Source organism: Macaca nemestrina, chromosome 9 (genome assembly GCF_043159975.1).
Source record: "Macaca nemestrina isolate mMacNem1 chromosome 9, mMacNem.hap1, whole genome shotgun sequence".
In the NCBI taxonomy this organism is placed as follows: Eukaryota; Metazoa; Chordata; class Mammalia; order Primates; family Cercopithecidae; genus Macaca; species Macaca nemestrina.
Genome location: NC_092133.1, coordinates 141,442,688 through 141,463,177, shown reverse-complemented (window position 1 = coordinate 141,463,177; position 20,490 = coordinate 141,442,688). Strand labels below are relative to the sequence as shown.

The following is a 20,490-nucleotide window of genomic DNA, read 5'->3' as shown; positions in this document are numbered from 1 at the left end:
GTATCTGAAAGCTACACAATCATCGTACAAGATAACCAAATGAAAGGGTGCATATGTTGAAGGACTAGTCCAAAATGACCACTCCAGAGAAGAGAGGGAGAGAAGAAACAGATCTGAAACTACAAATCATACATCAAAGATTTGAAAGTGTCTCCTAATAGGGGAGTTTCAGGCTTGAGTTTTTAGAAGACACTTGGTTCCAAAATCTTAGTTAATTTCACATATCTCCTTGCTCTCTCGTTTTGCACGTAGTATTAAAAATACGGCATCTTGCTTTCTAAGATTCCTGAGCGTTTCCTATTTTTGTCTTCTATTTTTAACTGGAACAATATTGTTTCTGGGTTTTCTCGTTTATTCATCTCTTGTTAGTACTTGTGCTTTTTTTTTTTTTTTTTTTGAGACGGAGTCTCGCTCTGTGGCCCAGGCTGGAGTGAGCGGCGCCATCTTGGCTCACTGCAAGCTCCGCCCCCGGGTTCCCGCCATTCTCCTGCCTCAGCCTCCGGAGTAGCTGGGACTACAGGCGCCGCCACCTCGCCCGGCTAGTTTTTTGTGTTTTTAGTAGAGACGGGGTTTCACCGTGTTCGCCAGGATGGTCTCGATCTCCTGACCTCGTGACCCGCCCGCCTCCGCCTCCCAAAGTGCTGGGATGACAGGCGTGAGGGGCCGCGCCCGGCAGTTCCATTCCTGTGGGATCCTCTCCTGAAAGGAGACGCTGGAGATCAGTTTGGAGAGTTCACAGAAGTCCTTTAGGGCTTTGCCACCCACTGCTTTTACTCTCCTGCCAGTCAAGTGGGAAATATTTCTTCCAGCTTCAACTGCCATTCTCAGGAGCAGGCATTCCTCACACCGGGTACCGGCTGGCTAACGTGAGTTCATCGGAAACGCCATTGCTTCTCTACTTCCTCCCTTACAGGTGCCTACAAGATACAGATGTTGATGGCAGTGTGTTTTGGGTTTGTGGTATTCCTTGCCACCTATTTTAGTTGGAAATATTTTACATGTATTGTTACTTTTGCCATCTAGGTGCTCTGTCTAATTTTACGTGAGAATTTTGGAAGTTCCAAAATTGTGCTGCCCCTTTTTCCTCTCTTTTCCTCAATTGCACATACAGATATTCCCATATATTTACTGCTAAAGTACTTATCTAATTAATAATGTTTAAACCTGAATAGGTAAAGGATAAGTAAGTTAATTATTTTTGTCCTGAAAGATGTGTTTTTAACCCCTACATGACACAGGAATCTCATAGAAAGCAAATAAGAATACTTCTGTTTTATTTTGAAAACCCCTATAGAAGGAAGTAGATCTGCAAAGTTTTAGCAAAGCCAAAGGAATGCGAAATCTTCATACAGCACCATGAGCTGATAGTTTTGTTTTTCAGTAATAACGTTATTTGAATTGATATTGAATAAAAGTATGATGTATTTCATTATCTCTGAATATTTAGTAGTCATCAGCTAGAACAAAAGTAGTGTATAAGAACCCTCAGTAGTCACATGTTTATAGTATTCAACATAATTTTATTCAGAAGCAGGGTGACTTTTAAAAAATGCAATTATATCACATATAACAAGTGCTTAGATATATTGTTTCTGGAAGGTTTTTCCCCATCTTCTAGATCATTGTAAATGCATTTACTATTCAATATCTGGTATTTCCTTTTCTGTAATAATACTGAGTTGGATAAAAATATTTCAAGTATACAGACCAGGCACGGTGGCTCACACCTATAATCCCAGTAATTTGGGTGGTCAAGGTGGGGGTATCATGTGATCCCAAGAGTTGGAGACTAGCCTGAGCAACATACTGAGACCGTGTCTCTACAAAAAAGAAAAACAAAAAAATTAGCTGGACATGGTCGTGTGTGCCTATATTCCCAGCTACTGAGTGGGTGAGTCAAGGGAGGATCTCTTGAGCCTGAGAGGTCTAGGTTGATTGTGCCACTGTACTCCAGCCTGTATGACAGAGGGAGACCCTGTCTCAAACAAACAAACAAACAAACAAACAAAAAACCAACTATACAAACCTCTCCCCTTTTAAAGAAAAAATGTATTATTGAAAAAACTTTGGAATTGGTGTTAGTTTCTGGGAAAACAAAACTAGGTGTATTTTTTTAATAGACAACATTTTCTCCTTTGACTTCTGTCATTGCATAGCTACATCAAAGCAATCAATAAAATGGCATTGATTTGAGTTGTATCTTGACCACACTACAATGAAGTGATTTGCTTACTAACACAGAGTGCATTTTAAAAACTTTTCCCCCAGAGGGAACTCATAATTCACATACATTCTAACTGCTTTTATATAAGGGTAGTAAAACTTAAAGAATGGACCGTAGTGACAGTTCCTTAGCATTATGAATGTAATTAATACCACTAAATTATCCACTTAAAAATGGCTAAGATGGTAAATGTTCTATTATGTGTGTTTTACCATAATTTTGAAAAAGTAGGAAAAAAGCTAAAGGACGCATTTGACTATCAACATTGAAATAACACTTGTCTGGCAGATATTGATAAAGACTAATCCTCCTTGCAAATAAAATGTTTTTTAAAGAAAGAAATGGCTGAATGACAAATACGTGGTTCTGAAAACAAAAAAATCCAAAGATAGCCTATAATCAGAGTGCAAGAGACATTCCATGAAATATTAGTCAATGCAACTAAATTGAGGGGAATAAACAACAACAAAGCTCTGGTGGTCTAGTAATACTTTATTTCACGAACTAGAAGAGTCCCTCCACTGAGAAAGGTGACAGGAATCCCTTATGTTCTCCCTTACTTTCTACCTCCTGGATCAGGGCACAGGGTTGCCATCTTTTCAATAACACCAGCTTTTCTTTGAGTTTGCAGAGTTTCAGTAATGGCTTAAGAAAATGTGTGTGTGTGTGTGTGTGTGTGTAGTTTTGTATATATTGATTTGACACATTTTAGGAACTCAACCAATAGTACATATGTAACTGTGATTTTGGTTTCCTCAGATATCAGCTGAGAAAGCCTTGTACATACTATAATGTTTAACTGCTTTGTGTGAAGTCCAGAGGTTAGTACCCTCCATTGGCTCCATGAACATTCTCTCATCATAGACATTTGGGAGCACTGAGTCACTTATTAAAGATATGGGGATAATTAACTAAGGGGTCGTTTAGGCAGCACTTAACCCTTCCTTCAGTACTTATTGGAAGCCATCAATGTTGGTACTCCACAAATCGTTAACTTCCTGCTTGGAAGCTAAATTAGAGAAATAATTAATTCATGAAATTAATAAAAATACATAGTAACCTTTAAAATATTGGAGAATCTACATAACCATAAATATTTTAATGAAATATTATGCTAACACTTGAAATTCATTTCTCAAAGAAGTTTAATGAAATGTGGATTTCTTTCTATAACATAATATTCAGAAGTTAAAACGGAATTGTGCAGATAAGGTATGAAAAGGCATTAAAAAAGGAAATAAAATGTTGTTTTCTATCTTTCTGTGTGTCTGAAATTTTCAAAAATTAGAGTACATTTCTCTACATATCAGAAAAAAAGTAAATATTATACACATGGGCTTGAGGATGTAGACAAACAACCAGTAAAATGGCCCAACAAATTTTTTTGGTTCGTTTTGTATCATAATGTAAAATATTGTCTTAAATCTTAAATAGTTCTTAATGTGAACTATAGGTTTTTTTGCTTCTTTAAAAATAGCAGACACTGATATTTCTGTGAATATTTAAGCTATTTTACTTTTTATAGTATGCATGATACATCTATATACACACATAATTGTATTTTGTTTTAACTATTTAAGCAATTATATAAAACCATGTATCAGAGTCATTTTTTTTCTCCTTTCCACTGTGTGTTTCAGTACAATACCTGTTTACTCAGACATAACATTTACAATCAACTTGGAAAATGTTTCTGACCATACTGACTTAGTCATTGCTTCTACATTTTGTGATGCATTATATGCGGTAGAAAATAGGGACACTGTTAACAATTTCGTAAGACTTACACTGCAAATTTGCTTTTTTTGTAATTTAAATTTGTAGTGCCTCTATATGAATGAGTTGTATCTAAACTTCTGAAACTAGATTAATTGCAATTTCTTCGTAGGAAACAGAGGATACAAACTAAGTTAATAATATTTTCTCATTTTCTCTATGAAATTGAAACTTTGCGATTTGCAAATATTGAGATTTAAGAGAGAAGTCAAAGGATTATTTTTTCTCTCTCTCTTCATAGTTGAATAGTCTGCAAAGAAGACCTCTGATAATGATGAATCTATTTTTTTAGGTGTAGAGAAAATTCCCATTTGTCAACCATGCTGTTTTGAATTGTTCTTCAGAGCAATTAATGAAATCTATAGTAATCTGAGGAATAACTACAAAAATATAAGTCCTAATATCATATAAAGGAATAACATGGCAAAATCACTCACAAATTCCCTGTTCTTAAGACTGAAGAAAAGTGGTAGAACACAAAAACGAAAATGTCTGCCCTGAAATAGAGCAGGGGCAGATGAAGACAGAACCCTCATTGATATTTCACTGTAACCTATTCAGTAGATTGATTTTAAATCATTGTCAGAAACATGAGAAAACAAATTAGGAAGAAAAAATCAGTTAAAAGTCTGTTCTATAAAAAATATATTTCTTTTCTTTCTTTCTTTTTTTTCTTTCTTTCTTTTTTTTCTTGAGACAGGGTCTTACTGTGTCACCCGGGTTGGAGTGCAGTGGTGTGAATCTCGGCTCACTACAGCCTGCCTCCCAAGTAGCTGGGACCAAAGGCATGTGCTGTCAGTCCTGGCTAATGTTTGTATTTTTTGTAGAGATGGGGTTTTGCCATGTTGCCCAGGCTGGTCTCAAGCTCCTGAGCTCAAACGATCTGCCTGCCTCATCCTAAAAACCATATTTCTATTTGTTCTGTAATTTTGATTCTTTATAGCCATAAGTATGTTATTCAATAGTATAGTCATTGAGAGGTAACAGTTCTAAGGTCATTAATGAATTCAAGGAATACCGAAAATGTTTGCTCACTGTATTCCTGGGGCTTAAGAGCTACTTCTAGAACCTATTCATGTTTGACTAATTAGCAACCATGTAATGCCATCTTATAACTGTTTTAATCTTACTTTCAATGTTAGCCTAATTTAGGTATAAGACTGGGAAACAGCTGATGTATTTTGGTAGAAATGTTACAGGAAAGGGGTCTGGATCCAAACCCCAAGAGAGGTGTCTGGATCTCGCACAGGAAAGAATTGAGGACGAGTCCACAGTGCAAAGCGAAAGCAAGTTTATTAAGAAAGTAAAGTGGTGAAAGAACAGCTACTCCAGAGACAGAGTAGGGTGTTCCTGAAAGTAAGAGGAGGAATGCGTCCACTCTAGGTACAGTACTTGTATATATATAATTTAAAAAAGATCACAGGGGATGTGCGTTGCTACAAGGGCTTGTGATAAAAGATTGATTTTCTTAATTACTACATTTTGCAAGAATCAATATTATTATCTTTAAAGAAAAATTAGGAATGTCTTTGTTCTCAAGATATTGGGATATCTGGACACTCCAAGTCTGGGTATGTTTAGTAAACATTATCAATCTGTTCCCTTAGCCATAAACGTCTAGAGGCTAAGAATACCTAACTTTCTGGGAATGCAGCCTAGCAAGTCGCAGCCTCAATTTCCTAGCCTACCTCACTCAAGATGGAGTCACTCTTACCGGAACACTTCTTACAGAAAGAGTTCTGAACTGGACATTTGGAGCCCTGGACTTGTTCTAGTCTACCATTAACTGACCACATTTATAAATTTATTTCTGGCACTTTTTTTTTGTTAAATACTTACAGAGGAATAAAACAGATATTCCCTAATTTCTTGTCAACATCCACATTTTCTATGAAGTTTGATGTTTCCTTAAGCGTGTGAAAACACCCACAGTCTATCTAATTTTGTGGGTCAACTTATTTACTTCTTGGAAAAATCCAGAGCAAGAAGTGGGTTCCACAGAGACAATATTATTTAGGACATTTCCCTAGTGTACTACCCTGGACTTCTAGAGTAGTTTTAGACACTGTTTTATTTCCCAGAAGTGAATGAGAGGCGGAACACATGTGCTTTTTAGATCGTGAGTACACATTTTGCTTGTGAGTTACAGGCTTAATTCTTGTCTTGATTTCTGCACCACACTGCTGGATACGTAGTAGGTACTCAGTAAATATTCATTAATTGAACTTCTCCATTTTCCAGTTAACCAAATATTTAGCAATTAGCATCTATGTAAGGAAGCCCTAGAATGACTAAGGTTATTTAATTGTTATAATACTGCTTATCAGGAACTCGGTAGGTGTTCAGTAGTTCTATTGTAATGATGGATGATGCCTATTTTTATGCAAGACTTGCCTTTCTGTAGTTGTTTGTCATTGCCTTTGATAATACCTCTTTTGCATAAAATATCTTAGGGCTTCCAGACCAAGGTCCTTATTTTTGTAAGATTATTGAGATGTTCCAAGATGATTATCACACCGTTTACAATTCCAAAATCTGGATAACTTAACAAGAACACCATGTACAATTGGGCTAAACATGCTAAAAAGTAATATAAAAGCAAATATCAATAATTTCCTCAAATAAAACATCACTTTTCTTTCTAATTTACCACATGGCAATGGGTTTTAGACATTGCATTCGCAACATAAGAAGTTAATAGCAGCTAGAAGTTATAGATGGCCGAAGACTTAATTGATAGTCTGTAGAAGAAAAATTGAATGTGAATATTTAGAGCTCTTACATAAAAATATGTCAAGGTAACTTTTTAAATGTAATGATTTAATGCCAATGGTTATGCAATAATTTTGTGTACTAATAATTACAGATATGCTATATGCTATATCTTACATTTATTCAAATACTTCTTTACACTGAGAATCTATTAGTTAGAGCTTTGGCCTTTGCTTTCAAAAACATTTACAACTATTCTTCTTACTGGTTCTCTCAAGTACTTTCTTCTTAAATTTCCCAAGCTGTGTAGCTTATTTAGGAACACTGAATATGAAGCAAACAATGATAAAAATATCAGCTAAAGAGCTAAATACACACATTCACTCGAGAGATTTGTGTGACCACTTAGAGTACTGACTTTATTTACTCACTTGTTTATTTACTTTTTATAAACATTAGTTTATATTCTATGCATGATAGAAACTTAATGTACATAAACAGGATGTTGCTAGTTAAAAACTTAATAGATCAACCCCACACCAAAACTTTGATTATTAACCTGTGTTTAACTCTAATAATGGGTTCTGCATGCACCAGGACCTCTTAATATATCAAAACCTTCTTGTTGAGCCAAGCTAAATTATGTACTCCTTATGTTTTTCCAAGACTAATTGTTTTTTAGTACCTTCATATGTGACATAAGCCCTTGAAGAAACTGACTATATCAGTTAAGTAAATAAATGTTCTGGGAACACAGAGACAAAACATAAAGTACTCACTTGTTGATTGTTTATAAATATCAGGTTATGAAGTGATGTTAACTAGGTAGGACACATAAATATGCATTTATGAATAAAACAACTCACTACAGACAACATCCATTTCAGTGTATGACCATCAGTTTTCCCAATATTACTAGAATTCATTAATTATGAACACATACTAACTCAATTTAAAATAAATTTAAAAGATTCTGCTCAATGAAGAGTTTCATAATTAATTTAAAAACTACATTTACACTAATTTATTTCTTGATTTTCAGACTTGGAGCTAAGTTATATAGTTGAAGGGTTAAAAAACAGGCCAGACGCAGTGGCTCATGCCTGTAATCCCAATACTTTGGGAGGCGAGGTGGGTGGATCACCTGCGGTCAGGAATTCGAGACCAGCCTGACCAACATGGTAAAACCCCATCTCTACTAAAAAATGCAAAAATTAGCTGGGCATGCTAGCGGGTGCCTGTAATCCCAGCTACTTGGGAGACTGAGACAGGAGAATCACTTGAACCCGGGAGGCAGAGGTTGCAGTGAGCCGAGATTGTGCCTTTGCACTCCAGCCTGGGTGACAGAGCAAGACTTCGTCTCAAAAAAAAAAAAAAAAGGAGAAATTTCCGATGTTCATATTATATAGTCTAAATATCTCAGTGAATAATGAAAGTGATCATAAATATTATCAAACTACAGCCAAGACATCCAAAAGAATAAACTACTGAAAATGCAAAAATTGAGGAAGGAAACCGAACATTGGGCAAAGAAAGGAAATATCCAAGGAGACTCATTTTTCTCTTTGCACTGTTTTTCTCAGCCCTCATTAAGTTTTTCACTGTAAAAAAATTAGAATCTCAGTCAGTCGTTCTGTCAAGAAGAGATATTTGGATTAGAGAGAATTCATTTTATATTTTTGCTTTTTACATTAGCAATCTAATGAAAAATGATAATTACTGAGCTGACAGTGAAATTCACAAAAATTATAGAATCCCGAATTTACTAGTCAATTCCACATTTGGTAAACTCTAACTGTACGAGTTATCATCACCACTTGTTTAACTCAGTGTGCATCTACTATGAGATAGGCATGATCTAGGTATTGCAGACATATCGGGGAATAACAAAGATGTGGTCTCTGTCCCCTTTCAGCCTATAGTGAAAATAGAGATTTAAACCAGTGAATCGAAATCTGATGATCATGCTGAAAGAGAAACACATCATGTTTAGAAGAGTGTCAAAAGCATTTGCTGAAGGATTTCTGTTAAGGTTTATAGAAGAAACAAGAATTCAAAAGTGTTGGAATAACTGGAAACTCATATATATCTGTGCATGTTTGGTTAGTATTAGGAAGTCTCAGATCTGAAAAGAGCAAACAGAAACACAGGTGGCAGTATAATAAATAGAGGCATAGGAAAAGTACTGGCCTTTCTTCTAATAGTTTTAAAGTTCGAGTTGAAAATAAAATGCTTTTCAAGACAAAGGTGAACAGAACTGTCTTAAAATGTAAGTTCATTATAGGATTTTCAAAGCATTGAGTTGGTTAAAATAATGTTGAATATTAATATAAGTATTGTAATTGAAAATTAATTAAGTAAATAGGTATATTAGTCTGTTCTCACGCTGCCAATAAAGACATACCTGAGACTAGGTAATTTATAAAGAAAAAGAGGTTTAATGGACTCAGAGTTCCACATGGCTGGGGAGGCCTCACAATCATGACAGAAGGCAAAGGAGGAGCAAAGGCAAGCTTTGCAGGATGACAGGCAAGACAGAGCTCGTGTAGGGGAACTCCCATTCATAAAACCATCAGATCTCATGAGCCTTATTCACTACCTTAAGAACAGTATGAAGGAAACTACCCCATGATTCAATTACCTTCACCTGGCCCTGCCCTTGACATGTTGGCATTATTACAATTCGAGGTGAGATTTGGGTAGAGACATAGCCAAATCATATAATTGTGCCCCTGGCCCCACCCAAATCTCATGTTCTCACATTTCAAAACCAATCATGCCCTCCCAACAGTCCCCCAAAATCTTAACTCATTTCAGCATGAACTCAGAAGTCCATAGTCCAAAGTTTCATCTGAGACAAGGCAAGTCCCTTCCACCTATGAGCTTGTACAATAAAAAGCAAGTTAGTTACTTCCTAGATAGAATGGGGATCCAGGCATTGAGTAAATACACTCTTTTTAAATGGGAGAAATTAGCCAAAACAAAGGGGCTACAGACCCCATGCAAGTCTGAAATCAAGTGGGGCAGCCAAATGTTAGAGCTCCAAAATGATCTCTTTTCACTCCGTGTCACAAATCCAGGTTACACTGTTATAAGAGGTGGGCTCCCATGGCCACGGGCAGCTCTGTCCCTGTGTCTTTGCAGCATACAGCCCCAGCTTCTGGTTACTTTCATGAGCTGACACTGATTGTCTGCAGCTTTTTTAGGTGCACTGTATAAACTGTTGATGGATCTACTGTTCTGGGGTCTGGAAGACAATAGCCCTCTTCTCACAGCTCCACTAGGCAGTGCCTCATTGGGGACTCTGTGTGTGGGCTCCAACCCCACAGTTTCCTTTTGCACTGCCCTAGCAGAAGTTCTCCACGGGGGTCCCACCCCTGCAGCAAACTTCTGCTTAGACATCCAGGGATTTCCACACAGCCTCTGAAATCTAGGCAGAGGTTTGCAAACCTCAATTCTTGACTTCAGTGCACCAGCAGACTCAATATCACATGGAAGCTGCAAAGGCTGGGACTTACACCCCGAAGCCATGGCAGGAGCTGTACCTTGGTCCCTTTTAGCTATGGCTGGAGTGGCTGAGACACAGGACACCAAGTTCCTAGGATGCAGAGAGCAGGGCCTGACCTACTGATCCCTGGACCTGATCCACAAAACCAATTTTTCCTCCTGTGCCTCTGAGCCTATAATGGAAGGGGTTGACATGAAGATCTCTGACATGCCCTGGAAACGTTTTCCCCATTGTCTTGGGGATTAACATTTGGATCCTTGTTACTTATGCAAATTTCTGCAGCCTGCTTGAAGTTTTTCCACAGACAATGGGTTTTTCTTTTCTATCACATCATCAGGCTGAAAATTTTTCAAACTTCTATGCTCTGCTTTCCTTTTTAACGTACGTTCCAATTCAAAACCATATATTTGTGAATACATAAAATGAAATGCTTTTCATAGCACCGTAGTCACCTCTTTAACACTTTGCTACTTAGAAATTTCTTCCGGCTCACGCCCTAAATCATCTCTCTCAAGTTCGAAGTTTCACAAATCTATAGGGCAGGGGCAAAATGACACCAGTCTCTTTGCTAAAATATGACAAGAGTCATCTTTGCTCCAGGTCCCAACAAGTTCCTCATCTCCATCTGAGACCATCTCAGTCTTGATTGTATTGCCTATATCACTATCATCATTTTGGTCAAAGCCATTCAACAAGTCTCCAGGAAGTCCCAAACTTTTCCACATCTTCTTGTCTTCTTCTGAGTCCTCCTCACTGTTCCAACCTCTGCCTGTTACCCAGTTGCAAAGTTGCTTCCACATTTTCAGGTATCTTTACTGCAGCATCCCACTCTACCAGTACCAATTAGTCTGTTCTCATGCTGCTAATAAATAGATACCCAAGACTAGGTGATTTATAAAGAAGAAGAGGTTTAATGGACTCACAATTCCACATGGTTGGGGAGGCCTCACCATCATGGTGGAAGACAAAGGAGGAACAAAGGCACGTCTTACGTCATGGCAGGCAAAAGACAACTTGTGCAGCAGAATTCCCATTTATAAAACCATCAGATCAGGAGTGGTGAGAGAGGGCAACGTTGTGCCAGTTTTCAAAGGGAATGCTTCCAGTTTTCACCCATTCAGTATGATACTGGCTGTGGGTTTGTCATAAAGAGCTCTTATTATTCTGAGATATGTTCCATCAATACGTAGTTTATTGAGAGTTTTTAGCATGAAGGACTGTTGAATTTTGTCAAAGGCCTTTTCTGCATCTATTGAGATAATCATGTGGTTTTTGTCATTGGTTCTGGAAGTTCTGGCCAGGGCAATCAAAGAGAAAGAAATAAAGGGTATTCAATTAGGAAAAGAGGAAGTCAAATTGTCTCTGTTTGCAGATGACATAATTGTATATTTAGAAAACCCATCATCTCAGTCCCAAATTTCCTCGAGCAGATAAGCAACTTCAGCAGTCTCAGGGTACAAAATCAATGTGCAAAAATCACAAGCATTCCTATACACCAATAACAGAAAAAGAGAGAGCCAAATCGTGAGTGAACTCCCATTGACAACTGCTACAAAGAGAGTAAAATAAAATACCTAGGAATCTAGTTTACAAGGGAAGGACGTCTTCAAGGAGAACTACAAACCACTGCTCAACGAAATAAAAGAAGACACAAGCAAATGGAAGAACATTCCATGCTCACGGATAGGAAGAATCAAAATCATGAAAATGGCCATACTGCCCAAGGTAATTAATTTATAGATTCAATACCATCCCCACCAAACTACCAATGACTTTCTTCACAGAATTGGAAAAAACTACTTTAAAGTTCATATGAAACCAAAAATAGCCTACATTGCCAAGACAATTCTAAACAAAAAGAACAAAGCTGGAGGCATCATGCTACCTGACTTCAAACTATACTACAAGGCTACAGTAACAAAAAACAGCATGGTACTGGTACCAAAACAGAGATATAGACCAATGGAACGGAACAGAGGCCTCAGAAATAACACCACATGTCTACGACCATCTGATCTTTGACAAACCTGATAAAAACAGGAAATAGGAAAAGGATTCCCTATTTAATAAATGGTGCTGGGAAAACTGGCTAGCCGTAAGTAGAAAACTGAAACTGGATCCCTTTCTTACACCTTATACAAAAATTAATTCAAGATGGATTAAAGACTTAAATGTTAGACCTAAAACCATAGAAACCCTAGAAGAAAACCTAGGCAATACCATTCAGGACATAGGCATGAGTAATGACTTCATGACTAAAACACCAAAAGCAATGGCAACAAAAGCCAAAATAGACAAATGGGATCTAATTAAACTAAAGAGCTTCTGCATGGCAAAAGAAACTACCATCAGAGTGAACAGGCAACCTGCAGAATGGGAGATAATTTTTGCAATCTACTCATCTGACAAAAGGCTAATATCCAGAATCCACAAAGAACTTAAACAAATTTACAAGAAAAAAACAAACAATGTCATCTAAAAGTGAGCAAAGGATATGAACAGACACTTCTCAAAAGAAGACATTTGTACAGCCAACAGACACATGAAAAAATGCTCATCATCACTGGTCATCAGAGAAATGCAAATCAAAACCACAATGAGACACCATCTCACACTGGTTAGAATGGTGATCATTAAAAAGTCAGGAAACAAATGCTGGAGAGGATTTGGAGAAATAGGAACACTTTTACACTGTTGGTGGGAGTGTAAATTAGTTCTACCATTGTGGAAGGCAGTGTGGAGATTCCTCAAGGATGTAGAACCAACAATCCCATTACTGGGTATATACCCAAAGGATTATAAATCATTCTACTGTAAAGACACATGCACACATATGTTTATTGTGGCATTGTTCACGATAGCAAAGACTTGGAACCAACCAAAATGTTCATCAATGATAGACTGGATTAAGAAATTGTGGCACATATACACCATAGAATACTATGCAACCATAAAAAAGGATGAGTTCATGTGCTTTGCAGGGATGTGGATGAAGATGGAAACCATCATTCTCAGCAAACTATCACAAGGACGGAAAATCAAACACCACATGTTCTCACTCATAGATGGGAAATGAACAATGAGCACACTTGGACACAGGGCGGGGAACATCACACACCAGGGCCTGTCAGAGGGTGGGGGCTGGAGGAGGGATAGCATTAGGAGAAAAACCTAATGTAAATGATGAGTTGATGGGTGCAGCAAACCAACATGGCAGATGTATACCTATGTAACAAACTTGCATGCTGTGCACATGTACCCTAGAACTTAAAGTATAATAAAAAATAAAAATAAATAAAGCCATCAGATCTCATGAGCCTTACTCACTGTCATAAGACTAGTATGGAGGAAACTGCCCCCATTATTCAGTTATCTCCACCTGGCCCCCTGCTTGACACATGGGGGTTCTTACAATTCAAGGTGAGATTTGGGTGAGGACACAGCCAACCCATATCAATACAACAGATCTTGAATTTTTAAACATGTTTGTCATTAGATAGTTATGCTGTATCTTACATTTATATTTTCAGGATTTTGGAAATAAAATATTAATTTATGATTAGCAAGTTTTATTGTTTTATTCTCTTATATTTAAGAAATTCCTTTCAGAGACATATGTTTAACATTGTCATTGAAAATCAATCGGCCTTTAAGAATTTCCAGGTTACACAATAAGAATTTTAATGTGTTTGATGATATAACAATAGTGTTATATAAAAATATGTGCTTCTTCGCATCTAGTTCAGGACAATATACTTCTTGGGTTACAATCAAATTATCTTACTTGATGATGATAAATTAATTCTACATACTCAATTTTGTTATTATTAGCACTTACCAGATAATGAAATTTAGAAAAAAGGTAGCTACACTACTTGCAAAAGATACAGCTGTAATATTCTTAATTTTTAAATGTAGGATTTAACTGAAAAAAGTTGTTGCTATGTAGTAATATAATATATTGCATTAGTACATGTTCAGACTCATTATATTTATTTCAGTTATTTTCTTTCTATTTTTCATAATTTCACTGTTTTGTATTCTGATTCAAATACATATGCAGGCCAAATACTAGATTCAATTTAGAATAAAATTAGTGATAATCACAGAGTTTTAATTGACAGAAAACTGCTACTATTTGTAGATTATTCCAAAAACTATATTATAACTACATAGAAGAAGAAACTATAGTAAAAATAACATTTTATGTGACAGACCCATAACCTGTTCAGAAGATAGAACAGGCAGCCCGAAAAATATTATTGTAGCTGCATTAATTTAAAATGGAATTAGATTGTTATAAATTGGAAATAAAAAATAAAGTATGAAATAGAAATCTTTCTTTTGCTCCACTCAAACAGAAATTACAGGGCAATTTCAGCTAAGAGGATTTCCTGTTTTATTCAACTTGAGGTCATTCTATATAGTTTGTGTGTCTTTTTTTCTTTTTTTCCCCTTCTGTATTTACTCAGACAAGGTCAACAGTCTATCTGGTGTATTCTGCAGTCACCCATTTATTTTAAAGAACCTTCCCTAGTGTTAAAATCCTTCCTATGCCATTTGTGAGATATTATCTGGCCTTCCTTTTTGTTACCTGTTGTGTCTATGCATCCAAATAACAGACAGTCTATTTCCTCTAACCCTTCCATGAGTCAGCAGGCTATGATAGGTCAATTGATATAGTATTATTTTTGACTTTCAAAATATATGCTTAATCTTTTCACTATTAACTGGATGACTAAACTATGAAAAGTATTTTCTGACCCAGGCTCAAATAATTTACTGTATTATGTGGGTAATGCAAAATAGAATCTTTGGCCATTGCTAGTATTTTTCACTGCTAAGTAGTGAAACATTGCAGATAATATATTCTTACTGGAATTTAGCATCTAGACATAGTTTAATAAGAGAGTAAGGACTATAAAACTGATTTGTGAATGAGGGGAAATATGGAGGAATTAAAATTTTGTATAGAGCAGAGCACTTTACTTTTTTTATGAAACATAAAAAATGAAAATCTAATTGAAGTTTCCTTAAGTGATAAAACATTCCAGACATAAGTAAGTTATTCAAAAGATAGCACCATGTGGCCTTTTGGCATTACCTACCAGTCTTGAATAAGGTATTTTTTTTTAAAAACTAAATATCTTCACAGCAATTTTGTCCCAGCCTCTCTCTTGATTCTAATTATTTTGAGGTTAGCAGTTGCAACTTATTCACCTTTGTGTCCTTTATTTGTTTAGCACTGTGCTATTGCTGAGGATAAGATGATGTATTCTGAGGTATTCTGTAGAACACCCATGCTAGTTTCAGTCACATGCAGTTCTTAGAGTTGTTTTCCCTTCAAAAACATGTATCTCCTCTGGGTCTGTTCAGGAGTCATGAAACCAAGAATTATATCAGATATATAGTAGGAACTACAAAAGCAAACACTGACTATTTGCTTAAGGCGTAATTTTAGAGTAGCCAAAGGAGAACATGTTCAAGAGCAACATGTGTATTCAAAGATACAATTTCTGGAAAAATATGTACTTAAACCAAAGAATCTAGAGATTTATTAATGACCGGTTTATTCTTATTCTTAGTCAATTATCTCAGCTAGGGAGTGGCTTATCTCAGCTGCGGACAGATCAGTAACTCTGATCATGTCATTTTTCTATTTAAATCCTTTGATGACAAACAATGTCCTTCAAGGTAAAGTCTAAATTCCCAGTAAGTGTTGGTGTATTTCAGGGTTCTGTCCTCAACAGTCTTTTCCACTACTGTTTATTTTTTCATAATGAAAAGTAGTAAAATTACATCTACTTCCATGACTTTGGTGAACATCCACTTATACCACCTATGTACACTTCAATTTTGAGAAACTAACTCCATAAATCTGACAACTGCCAATGTAATCACCTACATTTAATTTCTCAAATCTATTCCTAATCTCATCATCTAACCCACAAATCTTGCTGCTTTTAATTAAATTTTATTCCATCATCACTTTAGTATTATCCAGGTAAGGTTATAATAGAAAACAATAATAACAAAAAAAAATCTCAAAACAAACACAAATTCAGTGGTTTAATAAGAGAGTAGGAACTGTAAAACTGATTTGTGAATGAGGGGAAAGGTGAAGGAATTAATATGTTGTATACAGTAGAGCACTTTACTTTTTTTATGAAACATAAAAAATAAAAATCGAATTGAAGTTTCCTTAAGTGATGAAACATTCCAGATGTAAGTATGTTATTCAAAAGATAGCATGGCTGGGGTGCTATGGCTGGGGATTTTGCTTTTTATAGTTTGTATTCAAGTACCCAGGCTATGGGAGCAGCCACTATGACATTATTAGGTACTGTGCGGCAAAGGGAAAGAGAGTGTGGACAATCACACTCTGGCTTCTAAAGCTTCCGCTTGGAAGTAGACATGTCAATTCCTGAACGTCATTGGCTAAAGTCAGTCATGTGGCCACACCTTCCCACAAATGACAGCCTCTGTTGTTCTCGGAGGAACACCACAGATACTGTAACATAACAGTAAGGGAGGAGACCACCCCTCATATCGTCTTATGCCCAATTTCTGCCTCCAAAGAAAGAAGAAGTAAAAACTAAAAGGCAGAAATGAAATCCACAGGTAGACAGCCCGGCGCCGCACCCTGGGCCTGGTAGTTAAAGATCGATCCCTGACCTAATTGGTTCTGTTTTCTATAGATTACAGACATTGTATAGAAATGCACTGTGAAAATCCCTATCTTGTTTTGTTCCGATCTAATTACCGGTGCATGCAGCCCCCACTCAGGTACCCCCTGCTTGCTCAATCATGACCCTCTCACACGCACCCCCTTAGAGTTGTGAGCCCTTAAAAGGGACAGGAATTGCTCACTGGGGGGCTCCGCTCTTGAGACAGAAGTTCTGCCAATGCCCCCAGCCAAATAAACCCGTTCCTTCTTTAACTTGGTGTCTGAGGAGTTTTGTCTGCTGCTCATCCTGCTACATTTCTTGGTTCCCTGACCAGGAAGCGAGGTGATTGGCGGATGGTTGAAGCAGCTCCTTAGGTGGCTTAAGCCTGCCCTGTGGAACATCCCTGCGGGGGACTCCGACCAGCCCCAGCGACATGGATCCTGAGAGCGCTCCAGGGTAAGCATTTGCCCTGGTGGGACTCCTCGCCAGAGCAGTGTGTGGCAGGCCCCGTGGCTGAACACTGGGAAGGAACAGGCACTTGGAATCTGGACATCTAAAACTTGGTAAGACTAGTCTTTGAAACTTGCCCACTCCGTTTGAGTGGAAGCGTGGCCTGATCACCCATGGTGTGCCTTTATTGGCACTTTGGTTTTGACTTGGTTTGAATTTCTTGACAGGACCGGTCTTGGGAACTTGGGTACTCCATTTGAGTGGAAGTGTGGCCTGATCACCCACGGTGTGCCTGTACTGGCACTTTGGTTTTTGTTTTTGACTTGACTTGGATTGCTTGATACTTTGGTTTTGGTTTTGACCTGGCTAGGATTTCTGGATACTCTGATTTTGGTTTTGATTTTGGTTTGGTGTAAACTACAAAAGTGTGTGTGTGCTCTTTTTACCTGTTCTTTGTTTTGTGGTGTGCGTGTGGTGTAAGCGTGGTGTTTTGTCTAGAGGAAACATGGGTGAGGCACAAAGTAAGCCCACCCCACTAGGAACTATGTTGAAAATTTTCAGAAAAAGGATTTAAGGGAGACTATGGAGTACTGTGACACCAGGAAATCTTAAAACTTTGTGTAAAATAGACTGGCCAGGATTAGAGGTAGGTTGATCATTAGAAGGAAGCCTGGACAGGTCCCTTATTTCAAAGGTATAGCACAAGGTGACATACAAGCCAGGGAACCCAGACCAGTTCCCCTACACAGACACTTGGTTACAGCCGGTTTTAGACCCCCAGCGCCAACACACAGTGGTTGAGAGAACAGCAGCATAAGCGGCTGGCAGAGAAAGACCAGCAGAGAGAGAGAAAGGAAAGAGACAGAGAGGAAAAGAGGCAAAGAGAGAGAGGAAGAGACAGACAAAGAGGGAGTCAAGAAGAGAGAGAGAAAGAAAGAGAGAGGCAGAGAGAGAGAAGAAGAGACAGAGGCAAAAGGAAAGTCAAAGAGAGACAGACAAAGAGAGAGAGAAAGAGAGATATACAAGTAGTTAAAAAATAAAAAGTGTACCCTATTCTTTTAAAAGCCAAGGTAAATTTAAAACCTGTAATTGATAATTGAAGTTGATAATTTCCGTAACTCTCTAACACTCCAACACCACTTTGTTGTCAGTGTAAACAAGGGCGTATCCTGAAAGCCCTGAGGTCTTCCTATCAAAAAAAAAGTCCTTAACCTAGTAACCCAAGGATGGCCCAAATGCATTCAATCTGTAGTGGCAACTGCTTTACTAACAACGACAACAACAAAAAAAAAGTAAAAAAAAATAATAATAATGATAAGTAACTTTTAGAGGAAACCTCATTGTGAGCACAACTCACCAGTTCAGAAGTATCCTAAGGGGGGGGAGAAAAAAAAAGGGGGGGCAGAATTTATATAAAAAGAGTGTTACATGGTAAATTCTTGTCCTGAAATAAATTAACTGGTTGTTTAAAGAAACAAATGTTTGTAATAAGTCAGAAAGTTAAGGCATGTAAAAAAAAAAATTGCCTGTAAAAGTCGTGAAAGAAAAAATAAAAGGTTATAAAAAAGTGTGTGCCAATAAAGGAGAATTTATGCAAAAAAAGTTGTATAATTTAAAAGTAACTAGGCCTCCTGAATGTAAAACTATTGAAAAAAAAAATCAGTTTATGTGCGAGGTGTATAAGAAAAGCAAAATATACCTTTGGTAAAAGGATTATAAGGAGGCATAAGAATGTACATTTTTATCTACATTAAAAAGTTAAAAATTACTGTTTTGAAGGTTTAAGCAAGGTTTAAAATGTTAATTGTAAAGAACATTCTGTGTGTAAACATATTAGCTAAAGTTAAAGAAGTATCATCCAGTTTTTCTGTGAACTGGACATTAAAGTAAAAGCATAACAGGTTTTTCTTAAAGCACCAACCTCCTCTTTAGCAAAAATTATAAAAGGTTAAAAAGAGTCTATAAAATCTTACCTTAAGGTCAAACATTAAAAATTAAATACATCTATAAGGTTTTATTAAAATTAGGTTTAACATTAATAACACACTAATATAAAGATAACATTTAGCTTATCTGGTATAAAAATCATACGAGAAGCATTGTTAAATGTAAAATGGTGTTTGGTTTTCTTCGGTTTAAAAACTAATAAAAATAGGTGCTGAAGGAAATTTCTCAGTAAAAAGGCACTAAGGACTATAAAGTTCACTGCCAAGATCCCCACATTTAAAACAAAAGGTCTTAAAAATTATATACTTGGTTTATCTTCCATTTTCCTTTCTTGCAAAGGAAAAAAAACCCAAAAAACTAAAAGTCTTTTAGCACATGTACCACCCCTAGAATTTCCAGTAAACCAGCACCAGCCTGAAGATCATGTTCTCATCGAAAGGTGGAAAGAAGAAAAACTTGAGCCAGCCTGGGAAGGACCCTACCTTGTGCTGCTAACCACCAAGACTGCTGTTCGTACAGCAAAAAAAGGGATGGACTCATCACACCCGAGTCAAGAAAACGCCACCCCCTCCAGAGTCGTGGGCCATAGTCCCAGGGAAAACCTTACCAAACTAAAGCTAAGAAAAATTTAACTCTTTTCATCTATTCTATTACTCTTTCTTCTTTCCCCGTTCTGTTGCTGACCATCTAGTTATTAATATAACCAAGTCAATTTTGCCTCAAACTATTGCATTTAGTGCTTGCCTTGTTATACCCTGTGAGGACTTGCCAAGTCAAAGACAGCTCTCTACTTCAGAAAAGTACTTCTCTCCCTCCTGACTCTCCTCAGACTAGACATTGGTAAACTAGGACCATTTAATCTGGGGAGATTTCGATAAAGACCCCAGTGCCCACCAGGAGTGTTGCCCCCTGATGTAGAGCTTTCATGCCATAGTTGGCCCAACGTTCTGTGGACCACTAAAGAGCAAGAATGGACTGTCCCAACTGGTTTTTGTAATTTCCCTAAAACCATACAATCATTTTACTAGAGGATCATAGAAGTTAAAGCCTTAAAACAAACCTTAGCAATGAAGACAGGATACCAAGATGCAAATGCCTGGTTAAAATGGATCAAATATTCCATCTGCACATTAAACAAAAGCAATTGTTATGCTTGTGCACATGGCAGGCCAGAGGCCCAGATTGTCCCCCTTCCACTAAGGTGG

At 37.2% G+C, this 20,490-nt stretch overlaps 1 long non-coding RNA gene across 1 annotated transcript; it reads left to right on the top strand.

The window, feature by feature from the left end:
* Positions 1-486: 486 nt before the first annotated feature.
* On the top strand, positions 487-20,275 carry LOC139356143 (uncharacterized). The gene is made up of 3 exons (XR_011607547.1): positions 487-866; positions 17,223-17,451; positions 19,725-20,275. It is a non-coding gene; the product is annotated as an uncharacterized lncRNA (long non-coding RNA).
* The last annotated feature ends 215 nt before the right edge of the window (positions 20,276-20,490 follow it).